General features: G+C 36.9%; 1 long non-coding RNA gene across 2 annotated transcripts; it reads left to right on the top strand.

The window, feature by feature from the left end:
• Window positions 1-6,301: 6,301 nt before the first annotated feature.
• On the top strand, window positions 6,302-15,785 carry LOC112945066. 2 transcript variants are annotated; one of them, XR_003248952.1, is made up of 4 exons: window positions 6,302-6,545; window positions 7,788-7,904; window positions 13,677-13,819; window positions 15,596-15,785. It is a non-coding gene; the product is annotated as an uncharacterized LOC112945066 (long non-coding RNA). The 2 variants fall into 2 exon arrangements; XR_003248956.1 differs by lacking the exon at window positions 15,596-15,785 and adding an exon at window positions 14,330-14,567.
• The last annotated feature ends 372 nt before the right edge of the window (window positions 15,786-16,157 follow it).

Here is a 16,157-nt window from a genome sequence, read left to right on the forward strand (position 1 = left end):
CACTGCCGTAAACTGAGGCTGCTGCTGGTAATACATATTCAAATAAAGCAAACATGTTATTGGGAAAAAAATGATATAAAATCACTCTATAAACTTTTTGGTTGTATTTGCTGAGTTTGTCCACAAGACAATCTGCAATTTGTCTGTTGCAGACTGTGTTTGCTGACATCTGGAGAAGTGATAGCTTCAGTGCTGTTTCCCATAGTAGCATGAGAGAAATTACAACTGCATTAGCATATTAGAAAGACTTAGTTGCGCCTGTGAGTATTCACATGCACAAACTGCACTGTCACAGGCTTGGAAGGCAGTTGAAATGCTATGCAGAACAGTTGAGAACTTTTTGGATTACATCCTGTAGCATTTTTGCAAGTAGTCTTAACTGAAAGGTACAGTGAGTTTGGAAGAGGAGTCTTTATTGCCTCAGTCCGTCAAGATCTCTTTGAAATGATTTGAGTATGTGGCAACTCTCAGACTGACTAGTGCCAGTGCTGAAAGCATGTGTTCATCTCTTTTCTGATGGTATATTTTCCTCAGAGCTTGTGCCGATGACTTTTTGACTTATTGTTGTAGAATAACAGCTAGTGACACAAACAATTAATACCAGTGTTGTCTAAACCAGAATCCTTTCCTGACTGATGGCCACTTGAGAGGCCACCAGTTTAGGTGACAGTGCTACTTCAAAAGCGTCTCTTCACATCCTCTCTGTCATTATGCCACCGTCCACAGGGGTAGGTCTGCAATGGCTCGTGTAAGTTAGAGTAGCTGTCTCTAATACAAGAGTAAGAAGAATAAGAAGTCTTTTACATTAATAGTATTTGTGAAGCCATCTTACATGAAGGCTTCCGAATAAAATGGCTGTAATTTTTTGTTTATTGTTCAATGAACTTACTACAGATTTGCAGATATTTGGTCATTGCTGGAAATGTTTCTATCATTCCCAGCTTTTATTCCGTTTGCAGTTTTTCTTTCGATATTTGATGAAGAAATTACCTGCTACGATGAGATCTTTGACACATAAAAAGTAGAGGAAAATCTCCTCTTTTATGCTCTCACTCATCATATAAGTTGCATGTTACCTCTATATAATTTATATAATTATCGATTACTTGCCATATTTTATTGAAATTCAAATGATGTTAAACTTTCACTTAAAAGAAAAAGTTCTGAATTCTTCATTTCTTTCACAATCAGGTTGCCTTTTCTTGAAATTCTGTCAAAGCAAAATAATTATAAATGAAATTATGAAAAAAATTGACAGATTATACCCATTTTTTCTCAATGGAAAATAATTCTCTCCCAATGGAAAACAATTAAAGCAGAGCTAGCATAGATGTACAAGAAAACTGGTGTGCCCAACTACATTTTATATTTACTTTCTTTAAATGCTTAGATCTAGACATAGTTATATAAACAATTACAAGTTTCATCTGAATGCGCATATACGGAAACATGCTCCTAGAGTCCTCCTGGGATGCTATTTCGGTTTTAGAAACTGTTCCAGGAGCAGGTGTCAGACTTTTAAGCACCTTCCTTCTAGACTACCCCCCCACCCTTGATGTTTCTGATTTCTTCAAGGATAATCTGGAAGAGAGGGAAATTCACATTTTCTGGAGCAACCTGTTTCCTGTAAGAAAAATCTGAAGAAAGAACAGTTGTCTTTCTTGGCAGTTACAGCAGAAACGTGTGAAGACAAACGAATTCCAGGATGATTTTAATGTGAGGGTCCCAGGTCTGGACAATGATAAAGGAAGTGATGTTTGATAGATCTGTTCTATGAAGATAGGTCTCATACAATAGTATCCTTAATTATGTTTGCAGTCCACACTGTTTTAGTGTCATCCATGTGTTTATGCCCCAAATTTCTGGCAGAAAAACAGGCTTCCAGGCTTCAGAAATGTGTTTTATTTTCTTGTGGTCTGTCAGAAAAGCCACTGGGATTCCTAAATGACAACTGGACTTGCCTGCAGCTAGCAGAAGGCCTCGCTCTTTCTGGAGTGATAGATGTTTCAAAGAGAGAAGGAATAAAAGCGGCTCCCTGGAGTATCTGCAACTCCTTTGTCATCTGCTGTGACTTGTTCCAGGAAGTCCTTGGGAATTTTATCCTGAGCCAGAGAATTTTGGATCTGAAGCTGTTCCTCCTTTAGATATTGAGAGCAAGCTTGGCGCATTATTTGCAGCTTATATAATGACAAAACTGTTGGTTTGTCACCATAAATATGTTTCTGTTTATTTAAGTTAAAGAACGGATGTTCCTTCCACTTCATGAAAACATGTCATTGACTGCAGGCAGTTTAAAATGGTCTCAGGAGCTACGAGAGGCTTCTCAGGTGCAGACCACATTTTAAGCACATCAATCACCTGTAAGTATTGCTGTAAAACATTGTACAATGGGGCTTAAAACACTTCAGGCACTTTCTGAAGTTGCAGCCTTGCTGTGTACTTAGAAATGACATTGAGGTGAAATCTCTTCTGTCTCTGTAGGGTTTTGCACATAGAGGAAACTGTTTTGCAAAAATGTTGGAGAGCATTGGAATGGCTGGGTAGGTAAAACGAAGAGATACCCCTCTCACAGACATGAGATTGAAACCTTCTCTGTGCCTTAACCTTTAGTCTAATCATTCTTTGCAATTTGTGTAATGTAATTTTTGATCAGAAAGTAAAACAGTCATAAATCTTACTGTACTGTGATAAAGCATTTCTTTTAATTGTCTTAGCAAATATCTTGTTTTGTGGTAAAAATTCACCTTTGCTTTAGAGATAATAGGTTCAAATCATGTATCAGATTTCATAAGTTTTTACCTATAGGATAAAAAAAAAAAGTGTAAAATGACCGTGCATGTGTATGACAACATTGCTTCCTTGAGAAGCATTAGTGGTTTGAAATAAGAGAAATACCATTCAGTTTTTCATTAATAATAAGAATACTAATATTACGTATGTGTCCAAATGAAATGTCTGGAACTGAAGAATGATGATGGCAGAGACCTCTAGCTTTTGGTTTCAGGAGGCTGACAAAAATTCTGCCTCAGCAAATTCTATAGGATTTATTCATGAAGCAGTAATTTGAGCAAGCCTTTTAGTTAATGTCTGATTTCCTCCTCCTTATAACAATATCCTCCTTTTGTGATTTTGCAGCTTGCTGCTGTTTCTCCAAGAGGTGAAATATCTTGAGATTTTAAAGCATCCTGCTGACACTGGCATTTGCAATGCTCTATTCTGAGAGAGATTTTACAAGGTAAATAAGTAAGATCCTATTTGAAAGGTGTGTATGAATGTAAAGGCGTAGTAGAAAACTGACATAACTGTAATAATCTCTTCAAATCTCCAAATACAACTAACCCAGAATCAAGCAGTATTCAAGTATTCTTTGAGTTTCCTGTCTATTGGGTGGTTTTTACTACTGTACTCTCTAGTTAATCATACGTTCTAGTCTTATTGACTGTGTTTATATATAATGTGTGTGTGTGTGTGCGCGCGCGCGCGCTTTCCTGTGAATACAAATGAGTGACTCCTAATGCATTACCTTGTAAATTCACAGACAGAACTAATTCTGCCAATGAAGAAATGTGTAATCTTAAGCCTGTGTGGTGTATGAGACCAGTAACGGATGATAAAACATCTCCTCCTACTAGTTTAAACAAAAGGCTTTTCAGGAATTGGAATAAAATCCATTGGTGTTTTTAGGCCAGTTGTCAGAGATGTATGATGATAAAACTAGGACCGTTCCTGTAGTGAGTACTGGCTAGGAGTGTTGCAAATTTAATTAAAGTAGAATGCGTGAAGTGGCAAATTTTAACCAAAAAAAAAAAAAAGGCAATGACTGCTTCTAACTTGGTTCTAACTTGACAGAGTAAAGATCTCTGGATTGTAATGAGCAGATAGAGGAACTTGTTTAAAATGTGGAAGATGAGAGAATCTGAAAATACAAACATGATGTGAATTTGGCTGTTGCTTAGACAGATTTACACCCCTGGTTTTGTCAAGAAAAAAAGGCAAAAAATAACTTCTGTCCTTTGATGACATAAAAAGAAATGCTCTAACTATGGAGTGTAAATAGCAAAAAAATTAGAAAAGGTCCACCAGATAGTCTAGGTCCAGTGAATGTTTTATACTGTGAATAGTATATATTGTCAATAAATACTTAGGAAAACTTCGGATGTAAATGCTTAGGAAAACCAGAATTAAGCGGGAACTAAAAATGTTTTCAAATATTTGTACTTGCTGATGCAAATCTAGCTCCAAAGGGAAATAGTTTTCAGTAATTAGTTCCAGACGTACTTGTAAAAGTTACAATGAAAAGGTAATTATGTTGTAAATAGTGGGAATGCTTTTCTTCATCGAAGTGAGAGTTCCTTTATTTGTGGATTGATCAGTTAACTGGGATAAGAAATCCACACAAGGAAGAGCAATTCTAAATCCCTGTTACTGATTCTCTAAATTACTCTTTCCAGGACAATCAGCATTTGCTTCAGGCAGATCCTCTTTCTGATGAATGGAAATCCTACCCTGAATGCATAGACCCCATGATTGCAGATGGGTTGTTCAAGCTATCAAGTGTTCTCTTCAGCATCTGATTGAAAACACTGAGACAATATTTAAATCTATTGCTTTATTTGAAGTGCAGCTTGTTCTTAATGACTCTGAAACAACTTTTAAACTTCCCTGGACTTAATTTCAATGGCAATTTCTGCAATATTATGGAGGAATTAATCAAACACATCTTCAAAAATGCATCAACTGTAAACAGAGTTGTGTGATACTTTGGAAAAGTCCCTTTTCAGGTATTGTTAATTTTCCTTATTTTTTTTTTATTAAGTATAACAATTCATCTGTCCTCTAGACTTTGACAGTAGTTGCTTTCCCACCCAAGTCACCCGTTCCGGTGGTTCATACCAGGAAGGCCGATATCTCAAGGGAAGCCGTGAGGGTTATTCCCATCTGCTCACTCGGGCTCCTTCTTACCCTCTGCCTTATATTCTTATATTCCAAATGTAATTTTTGTGGATTTTGATTTTTATATTTACTATGTCCTATATATATATATATATATGTATATACTATATACATATGTACAAACATGCATATTCACATGCATATAAATCTACATATACAATACATGTGGCTTATGCTGCCTCGGATATGACCTTGGGACTGCCAAACTTCTTCAGGCTTAAGTTTCTTCCAGAACAGTGATACGCATCAAGCTCACAAAATTGTTGATTTTTTAAGGTGCTAATATTATTCTAGAAATAATTATTTCTTGATTTATCAATGTGGAGTAGAATTTTAATTCATATTAATTAATATTGAGGGTTTCTAGCATTTCTGTCTCATCTTTGGTATACATTTATATCTAAAGTGCACTTCAAAATGATGTTTATCACCATGCTGGAAAGCTCGAGTAGGAGAGTTTAGAGCATGAGAGCTCTTTGATTTGAGAAGCAGTCCTGGCCTGTTCTAAAAGGTGGATGTGGATCATGGTGTTCTCCCTATGCCCTTCAATGGCCACCTGAACTCTTTCCAAACCCCAAACATCTCCTCCTCCTCTCATCCCGCAGTTCTGAGCTCGAATGAGAACATGGCCTGAACCAGCTGCCGTAGATAAGCCAGAGAAAGGAAGAGAGAGCCAAGTGTAGACAACACTGTGGTATTTAAGAGCATCTTGTTATACGTGTGAAATGCAATTCTTGTTTTGCTTTAAAACCAAAAAAAAAGGCCACTAACCAAACCTTGACACAATGCTTGACAATCTGTCACTTTCCCAATAAATTCACGAGACATGGGGCAATCCACTGCTGCATTTTTATTTATTTATTTTTGTGAAAGGTCTTGGCAAGTTGGTTCACTGTCCTGTGGTTCAAAAATTTTTGAAGCACTGATATTTCTGATTAAATGAAATTTTGTTTCCCAAGTGATCCTAGCTAAGGCTATTTACAGGGTACATTTGATTTTAGTTTTAATTTTTAGCTACTATAAAGGTAGCCTCTGCTACCTTTTTTTAGCTACTATAAAGTACTGCCTCTGTCACTGAAATGACAAGGTTTATTTGTGCGTAATTTGTGTGTCAAATTGTGACCCTGTAAAAATCTATTTGAATAGTCTAAATCTTTCCAGGATCAGGGTATTCCTTGTTTGTGAAGGTAGGCTGGGTAATTAGTAGCTTAATTACTTCACTTGTGTGCATATTGTTAGGGCTCCGAGTGCACTGATAGGCCCGGGGATGGCTTGATGAGCTTCAGCTGGGGCTTCCTCCCCACCCCTTGGCCCAGGGCTGCATTTAAGCCCAGCCTTGGGCAGCCATCTGCCTGGTTGCTTCTCCTTCTTCTTTTCTTTTCTCTGACCCTCTGGCTCCTGACTGCACTTCCAGGAGAGACTCCGGACCAGGTTCATCGCTTGCCCTTCCTTGGGCTGTAACCGGCTCTGGATTGTGCCCTTATGGGTGAGATCTGCCCTGTGCTGAGGACATCCTCTGCTCCTGGCCCCTGTTCCCTGGGGAGCAGCCAGACTTTGCACTGTGCTCACAGGAGCTGAGAAGCTCTCTGTTGGTAAATGAAAAATATCTTTTCAAAAATGTATCTAGTGCTTTTTAACATATCTTTAATTAGGAAAGTGTTGACAGACTAAAGCAGTAGAAATGATGCCATTGTGAAGTTTGATATAATTGGTATGTAAAACACCAGTCTTCTAGAAATCAGTGTTACTTCCAGCCTGATTTCCTTGTTGTATACCCTAAATGACTAAAGGTGCTTCTATATTGGTTTTTATACCGTGTTTTGCAGGAAATGTAGAAACTTGTATTGCACATGGAAATGAGAGACCTTTTCAAATTGTTGCTTTACTTTTCAATTCTGATCTTCTGTGCCTCTTAGTGCTGCTGAAAAATATACTTCTACTGTGGAAATATCCCTTTTAAAGTACAGTTTATAGATGGATACTTTATTGTGTCCTTATTTATGAATGCATTGTCAAAGAATTGCTTGGGTTGATTAAGCTTCTAGACAAATATGTCAAATCTTGCTTCAAATAGCAATCAGGTACACTCTTTCTGAGCAATACAGCTTGCAGGGAGGTAGTAAAGTTCATCTTTACAGATAGTAAAGCCTGGTATGCATCTTGGAAAAGAACAACAAGACTAGCTTTGTGTAGTTGTCTTTAATTGCATAGTCTAATTATGCATGCTGTAATCTAGTTTTTTACCTATATTCAACTGTACTTGCTGCTGTCTTTGGGAGGTAACAGGTATTTCCTGTAGAGCAGATGAGTGTTTAGGTTGTTTAAACATCATCTAAAGAACCACCTTTTCTTGGACAGGACTGGGGCCTTTCTAAATGCTAAGTGAGGTTCTAAAAGCACTTAGTGGCCTTCCCAAGTAACCGATGGATTTGGCTGGCAGCATGTGTGTGTTTATACTTTTTGGGGAGTCAAATTAAGAGTGTATCCATCAGAGTGATTCTCAGTGAGTTGCATCACTGGGATGTTTTTTACATTGCTGAGGTTTCTTTCCAAAGTCAATATACATAAACGTGCTGTAACTAGAATGTACAGGATATTGCAAACAAACTTCAATCTTTTGCATAAATTACCTTTTGCAAATTACCATGAGTAATGAATCTGTGTTTGTCACTCTATAGAGATGTGGAAAATGAATGGCATGAAGCCAAATATTTTATTTTAAGATAAAAGGATGGGGAGTGGGGAAATAAAGTGCATGTGTATGTTTGTTTCTGTGCTGGGAGGGCTTTTGGCTCTGCAAACTGACAAACAATATCTGCTTGTAACGTTGTCAGGAATTACCTGAGAAGTGGAAGGATCTTCAAAAGATTGCCTTCGCTGTAAAGCGTGAAGTGGCGCCTCCGCAGCCCAATGGAGTGTCTGTTATCAGAAGCAAACGTGTACTTTTGGAGGTGAGATCAGTTCTGTGCTCTGAACCGGATGATTTTTCGTTTTTTGTTCTGATAACAAGCTGGTGGCAAGCTTCACTGAACTGAGAAATTGTAAACCCTTAGAAAAGGCTGTCTAAAGATAACAATTCAATGTTTCTCAGTAATGTATTCTGGATGAATCTGATAATTTAAAGCCCACTCCACCAAAATGGGAGTGATGCTTGTGTCCTCTTTATCTTCAATTATGTCTAATCTGTTTCTAATTCAAACATGGTGCTCCTGTTGTCAGATCAAATATAGATTTTAAATGTTTTATGCTTCTCCACTGGGAATGTTTTAAATATATGCAGGCTGTCTGTCAGGTCTGTACAGACTGAATGTAATAAAGTTTTAGGTAAATTTAAAGGAAATAAAAGAGTACTTAAAAATGAAATGATTCATGATTCATGAGATGGAACATATTTAATGAATGGCAGCTAAGGAAAAGTTACGGTATAGTCTCCATGGGTTACCTACTTAACCTCTAAGGAGTCCTACTTCAATATATTGTATCTTCCAGCATAGATTTAGAAAAAGGTTTTGAAATGACGTCATCTTTAGGGATAGCATCCAGTATATGGACAGGTCTGAAGATTTCTATAGCTAAGGTAAAAATATCATATTAATGCATGAAACAATGGCTATATCTACTATTGCCAGTAGTTTGGAATACTAATCACAGATTATAGCCAGAATATAACCTGCATCAGTGTTGTTTATCAAGGTTTTTCGAACTCTTTGGCACTCTACTATATGAGAATGGAACGTGTAATAGGAACTCCTTGCCATGTTTGAAATAGTTTGAAATTTTTGAATCATCTGAATATATTAATTTTTAATGTCCCTTTGCATGACCTCTGTCTTTAGGAATGCTCAAGAATTTCATCTTAGCAGCAATTGATGAATTTGTTTGTGCTTCCTTCTCTGCTATGATCAAGAGATTTTTTTCAGAATGATAGTCTTGATTGTAAAATATTTGAACGGCAGACTGATCATGAACTTTAGACTCGAGTTCAGTGGTTTTTTTTTTTTTTTTTTTTTTTTTGGTCAGTGTTTTCCTGGTGCCTTGTGATTTGTCAATTGGAGGGTTGTAGGGCCCCTTGACTACTAAATAGACCAACAAGTTGGAGGAGGAGATGTAAGACTTTTAAATTTTATTTTAATTAAGGCTAAAGTAGCTACCTTTTTTTGGTTCAGACTTCCAGAGAACTGTACCTTCCTTTACTGTGTTGCTGACTGTAAATCAAGACTGGTATCTGCCTCAGGTGCACTCTATAAGAAGTTTTCAAGGGCTGTTTCTCTTATAGCCAAAATGATTGAAGAACAGACAGAGTGAAACTAAGAAAAACAGATAATAGGTAAACAAATCAATATATTGATTCTTCTCTAACAATGTTATTGCTGTCAAATCCTTTTTTAATATTTTTTCCCATGACCTTTAAGAACACTGGAGTTCTAGACTTCAGTAGTAAATGTTCTAAGAAACTGGAAGATAACTGTTGCTTTCTTTCACTTCTTGCCTTGCACCCATGTGTGCATGTATATTCATGTGTATTCATGTCACATGAATATTTATTTGTATCAAATGGATGTATGTTTTTCCTGATAAAGATAAGCCCTCGATATGTACTATGTAAGTACATAGATTTTGACCAAACTTATTACTGTTTAAATGGTAGATTCTACCTGCTTTAAACTTTTCTGTATCCCTTTGTACCCATAAAGACTTTATGCATTTGAGTGAGTAATTAGCATCTGATCATGACCAAAAATATCTGGCAACAAGAGCTGCTTTACATTGCTGTGTATAGATAAACTTTTGCAGTCTAACACAGATGCTTTAGTACGCCAGGCACAAGAAATTAGATCCTGTGTGTGCACTTGGAGGACAACTGTGTGATATTCTATTTCTAATAAAACAGCATAAAATGATGCTTATGGCTACACCTCTCAGTTTTCGTACTGCCTTATATGTCTAAGTCCTTGTCAAATAAGCAAAAAAATTTTTTTGTGCTTCACTGGAGAAGAGTTTGACTGGTTTGGTCAGCAGTGATCTAATTCACTGCATTTTTAAGCATCAAAGTGGGTACTAATCACTAGGATGCTGCTCTTTTTTTCTCATTTAGTAAAGAGGATGGGCTTATCTGGTTTTGAAGCTGGACATGTGTCAGTGCTAGGCATGCAAACACCTGCTGTTTCCTGGGAAGAAAAGCAAACCCACTTGCCTGCAGTGCTTGCAGTGTGCCACTTGCAATGTGTGGAGCGTAAAGACTGACTACAATGAGAAGCAAACAAACATTTCCTCGGAAGAGGAATAGCTTTTTCCATTAGTCTAATGTATTTTTCTCCCAAATACCTTGTCCAATACAAGCAGCTCCTAAAAATTCACTTCTGTGGGCTTATTTATAGCAATTAACCTCTTATTAAACAAGTGAGTGGAAATGTTCCTGGAACTCTATGGCATGATTTTGCCTAAACTAGGTTGCTAGGCGCTCATACTACTGTAGTTCAATCCTGTTGTGTTCTGATCCCCTAAGGTATTTGCAACGTGTTTGTCACTCCTGTAATAGGACAAGCAGCTCTTCAGGACAGAAGGCATCTACTGTGTCTTGCTTTCAAGTCAGTATGCAGGCTACATGATTTTAGAAAGAGACTGTTTGTGTATATGTACATGTTCCTTCCCTTGTTTTTAATGGTATGGTTGGCTACTCTGGCGATTCATTGTGAAGAGCAGGCAGTGAGCAGCCTCTCATTTACTTGCAGAGGAAAAATTACATGATCCTTAAATTGTGTGGACCTAGTGTTCACAGTCACCCATCAGCTTTATGCATTACTGACCTCCACAGGCATTTTAAGGGAAGGCACAGCAGGAAAAGAAAAGGTCAGTACAGAAAGCTTTATTCCTTTTGCAAATGAGTCATGTATGTTTGAATATGGGCTTATGCCATTTTTAAATACAGAGCTTGGCTGCTCTTCCGGGGAAAATTAGCTGCCCATCAGAACGTGATCCTTATTTCAGAAGCAGTGTTAAAAAGTGCTGTCAAGTTCCATTTGGTCCATGCACCACTTAATTCCAACTGGATTTTGGGATAACAATTCCATTACATAGATTGGGAGAGTTCACTTGTTTAGTTGTTTCACTATTACACATATGGCACACTCAGGGTCTAGTCCGTTTTCTTCTTGAAATACTCCCATACCTCTGTGGTGTTTCCTGATCTTGTGTCTTATATAGTTGTTTAGATATTTGAAATGAATGAAGTAAAGGACAATGGTAGAGTCAGATATTACAACCTGTGATGTGGTTGAAAAGGAAACTTTGAAATATGCAGGTCAGATTTTTGCTCAAATACGAACCTGGGAATTTTGTTATCCAGTAGTCTAAAAAACAATGCGAGGTTATTTCATCTGGGAACTATAGGGTGTCACAAACTTGGAGCTTAGACTTTAAGTCTCTTTGCAAAATAAGCACCGGTAGTTCATTATCAAGACCCTCCTTTGGATGGAAATGCATTAGTGGTGTCCACACAGAAAAGCAATGAAGAGTAGTGAGAAGAAAAAGCCTCACATAGCACTGTGTGCACCCACGGTGTTATACTGTCTGCCTCAATTTGTACCTTTTCAGGATCTGACAGTGAATGATAACATTATTGCAGTGGTATTTACAGGCACTGCTGGAGTATGGAATCTGTCATTTCTGCTGTTCTGAATTGCTGTGCGTTGCTGTAAAAAGTGCCCAAGGCTGAAATGTGTTTCAGAGGTTGTCAGGGAGGAAGTGTTGCTTTTTTTTTTTTTTTTTTCCCCTCCACTAATTTTTATGGAGGTTGGCAAATCAATTTGAAGTTGGAGAAGTTCCAAACCTAAATGCATGTTATTGTGGATTCAAATAGATAACATGGTTCCTGGTGGGGCAAAGTTTCTCATGGTGTCTTTCAGCAAATTATTCAACATGCTCATGAATCTCTATGTTTTTCTTTAGCCTAAAGAAAGGAGGATTTGAGGTTACCATTTAATAATCCCCTGGAAGAATATCCTTTGCAGCACTCCCATTTTATAACATAAGAACTATGAAACCTAGCCTTGGATGGATTTTAACTGAATCCTCTCTCTTGCTGTATAGTTTATGATTAAGTCACTAATCTGGCTTCCAGCTTCAATTGTATTTTTCAGGAATGACAGGAGTCCCTTTCAGTGGTCATCACAGATTTCTCTTTCACCAGCTTTTTCTCAGAGGTAATTGCAGCAGTACACAAGCCATTCAGGCTCCAGGAGAGGACAAAATTTATCTTAATGTCCATGAGTGCACAGCTACCTCGGAAGTGAGGGCATTGTTGTGGAATAATAGGAGAAGCTCCTTCTCTTCTCAGAAAGCAGAATGCTTGACAAGATGAGAAAGCAAGAGATTTTGCTGATAAACATATATATATACTTATTTATCTAAACAAACCTAAGCTTCAACTTATGAACCCAAATCTTTTGTAAATCTTTTTTAAATACATTTTAATTAGTTGTAATATCTTGCACCAAAATCATTCTCTCACTGGAAAAGAATTGTATTGATAGAATATAAGAGTAGTGCAACTAATTGATTTTGTTTTATGAGGGGCATTTGAGGTATGTGATGTTCACTCTGAGCTTTGAATTCAATGTCTCGAAGCAAAGCCACGTATTTCCAAATGCTGTGTGGACTTGTGCATAAGAATTCACTGATTTATATGTGGGAGATGTTCATGTTCATCTTGTTCAGATTTCTAGTACAGTTCTTCATAGTGGAGTAATTTTTCAAAAAATACAGTCGCTTCATTTTGAGAGAAAGCATCCACAGTAAGTCACGTAAACAGTGCTAAGTATTGCTATTTTATTGAATATACATTGTTAAATCATTGCTTATGGCAAAGAAGAGAAATCATGTATATTTTTATTTTCAGTTTCGCTGAGTGTCAAACTTTTGCCTTCTTGGAACTTTCTTTAAAGTTTTTAAAACAAAATCATACCTGAAGAGAGCAGGAATACATCTTACAACTGTGAAAGAGACACTTACTCATCTCTGATCTGACTTTTAATTCTGTCTTTTCTGTTACTCCCAACCTAATTAATGCTACTGAAATTCATGTGGAAAATGAATTTGTTCATAGTTTTGGTACTTTAATACATTTCAAACATTTTTCTAGGCTGTGAAATAAAAATGTCATCAAAAGCATGAAACTTAGGGAAGATTCTTTCCCTGTAAGAAGTAGGGAATACTAGCACAAAGAGGAAAGACTTCAAGTATTCTTAGGTTAAATTTCAGCATCAGTAATTCTGAATTTTGAAGTTGGTATCATTACATTTATATACTTATGTTTTTATAAATATTGACTTACTGATGAGTTTAAAACCTTTTCATTTTGAACTACCACAAGCTTTGCTTAGAATATTGTAGGAACTGTTTGTTTTAAAAATTTTATAGACAAGTATTAAAGATCAATTGAAGGCTCCATGGAAACAAATAAATGTGGAACACATGGAGATGGAGCTCAGAAGATTTGCAAATATGATCATTTTCCTAATGAATGCTGTTTTCCTACTTGAAATAATCTCTCCTTCTCTGAGTGCTCTGCATTATGTAAGAGCCTGTAGTTTGCTAAGTTCCCTTCATTAGACTGAGATTTTTGAAAAGAATTCAAAAACTGGGGAGACTGGTATTAGAGGATTGAACTCTCAAGTCTTGAAGTACCTCTGGAAAATATCCTTCTGAATTTGCCTTTTCTTCAGTAACCAGGAAGTTGGCCAGCTGCCTTTCACATGGGGTTCAGAAGTCAGACTGAGATGCATGTGCTAGACTGCCAAAATCCAACCAGGACAGCACTGCAGAACCATGGACACCAGCTACCTGTGCCAAACATGCTTCTGAAGGGGTAAGTCTTCCCTTTCCTTCTCTTCTGTCTGTTGTTTGTACAAAGTAATAAATGTAACTCTGCTGTTATTAATAGAATGCAGTATAACACATTTTTTGTTATTGTTTGGCTTTGGAGAATAATCTGCTTCATAATAATCTGTTTTCTAGTCTCTTTGCGGAGCCTAAAAATGTAGTGATGGACATTTGTTCAAATTCAGATCATCATTAGTAAGCGAATTATAAATTCAATATTGTTACAGTATGTTTATATGACATCTTCACCTTTTCTTTACAGACCAACAGAATAACACAATGTGATAATATCAGTAATTTCAGAAACTGCCTCAATGTTCATTCTACATTTCACAACTGTACTGCTTCCAGCTCCAAACAAATGCTTTAGCTTATGTATGTAGATCAGATGTCTAATACATGTTAGAGGTAATATATATAGGATAAAAAGAAATTAGTCACTGAATTTACTTTAACCTCTTAAGTTCAGCTGGAAAACATTATTTATTCTCTGTAGATGCCACCAGTTGACAGAGGGATGGAATCAATTTCATCTTGATGTCGTTGACAGCAAATGTAATTCTGACACTGCTGAGATTAGCGAAAGGTTGACGTGGACTTCAGTGTGGTGAAGATTTCAATACACAGTAATTTGAAGGAGTTTTTAAGAGTCACTTAAAGACGCACTTCCTCAGATAAAAAGAAGGCCAACAACAACTCACAAAGTCTAAGTCAGTGCTTTGGATCACTGACTTACTGTTCACAACTTCCCAGACCAGGTCCACTGCCAGCTCTTGTCTTAGTATTACTAAAAATTAAATTTAGATAACAAAAATAGTATTGTTTTTATTTTCTCTTTTCTTGCTTATTCCTGTTAAGAACCTTATGGTTGGAGTGCTAAGAACAAGAAACAAACAAAGTTAAAAACACTATGGGAGTGCTTCTTGGGAGAAAAAAAAAAAAAAAAAAGGCTATTCTAAGTGGTTGTATTTTCTTATATTTGCTATGAGTCTGTTGTCATCCAGAGGATTCCCATGCAGATTGGAAGAATAGCTGGTGGTTAAATGGCTATAGAGAGCAAGTCTTGTAACAAATAACAAAATGGTGCAAAGTAGATATCAGCACTAGACAGGTGGTAAAAATATTTGCTCACTTACTCATTTCATTTGTCTTGCCTTGTCTCTGTTGGAGTCCCCTTGTGTTTGCACTCTGTAAATATTCATCTATATTAATTTCTGGAGAGGGATGCATGCTGAAAGAATGCCAAACAAACATTTAGAATATTACAGACAGTCACTCTGTATCTATCTTTTTGTTTTCCTCTGCCAATTCAGTAAGTTAAATTCATAATAATAATTCATATGGCATGGTGAACTGATTGGGCCAAAACGAAAATTGTTTTTCATAGTAGAATAAAAATCTCGTTTTGGGTTCTTTCACCTGGATCAGATCACTGAGTATACAAATTTTTTCAGAGATGAGTATTGATTCAAATGTTAAAATTAGGACCTTTCCAAGAGGCTGCTTAAAAAACAAAAAGGGGGACTAGCTGAGATGCAAAAAATTTCATTCTTTAAGTATTAATCACTGTTCAGAAAAACCGTATCCAATCATTCTACCCCGTGGAGATCTCATACGTGATTAATTCAGATTAGAGATAGGAAAAGAAAAATTAATTTAAAAAAACTCACGTTTTTGCCCTTCTGAAGAGTGCTGCATTCTTTCGGAAATCCAAGTCTCTGCTTCTCTTAAGTGCCTGCTAACTTCCTTTCTTTCTCACCAGTGCACTCAAGTATCCCATCTACAGGCTGAGTTTAAGAGATTCCGACAGGAAAGCAATGAAAGTCTCACCTCATCTTCCTCCTGAACTCCTGCCTCAGCAGTCTCCGTCACTCGGTCACACCAAGCTCTTGTACTTTCCTCTGAAACCAAGTAGCAAAACAAGGAGGAAGGAGGTATTTTATATTTTTCCACTGAGGTTTTTATTTTTTACAGTAAAAGACTAATTTAATATTTTCAGTAAAATCCATGTTGCCTGAGAAAATAATAAAAATAGTCTTATCCATAGAAAAGTGGCAGTCAGCTGTAGTGTCATCTTTCCCATGCTGCTCAACTGGTGATTTTGACCTTGGTGTGAATGGTTCATTCACTCGAGTGATGAGAGTTAATTTAGTCTTCATAATAGCCCGGAGCTCAACCTTTTCAGAGCTGCGATTGTTTCAGTGATGCCAAATTATATGCAGTCACTGAGTAATATGAACAGTGATCCACTGCTGTGTGTTTGGATGTAGCCCACTGAAATCATTCTTTTCATCTGGTGAGGATTGCAAGCCACGAATCCAGTG

This window comes from Nothoprocta perdicaria, unplaced genomic scaffold, assembly GCF_003342845.1.
Source record: "Nothoprocta perdicaria isolate Ctin4 unplaced genomic scaffold, notPer1 scaffold_0, whole genome shotgun sequence".
NCBI classification, from domain to species: Eukaryota; Metazoa; Chordata; class Aves; order Tinamiformes; family Tinamidae; genus Nothoprocta; species Nothoprocta perdicaria.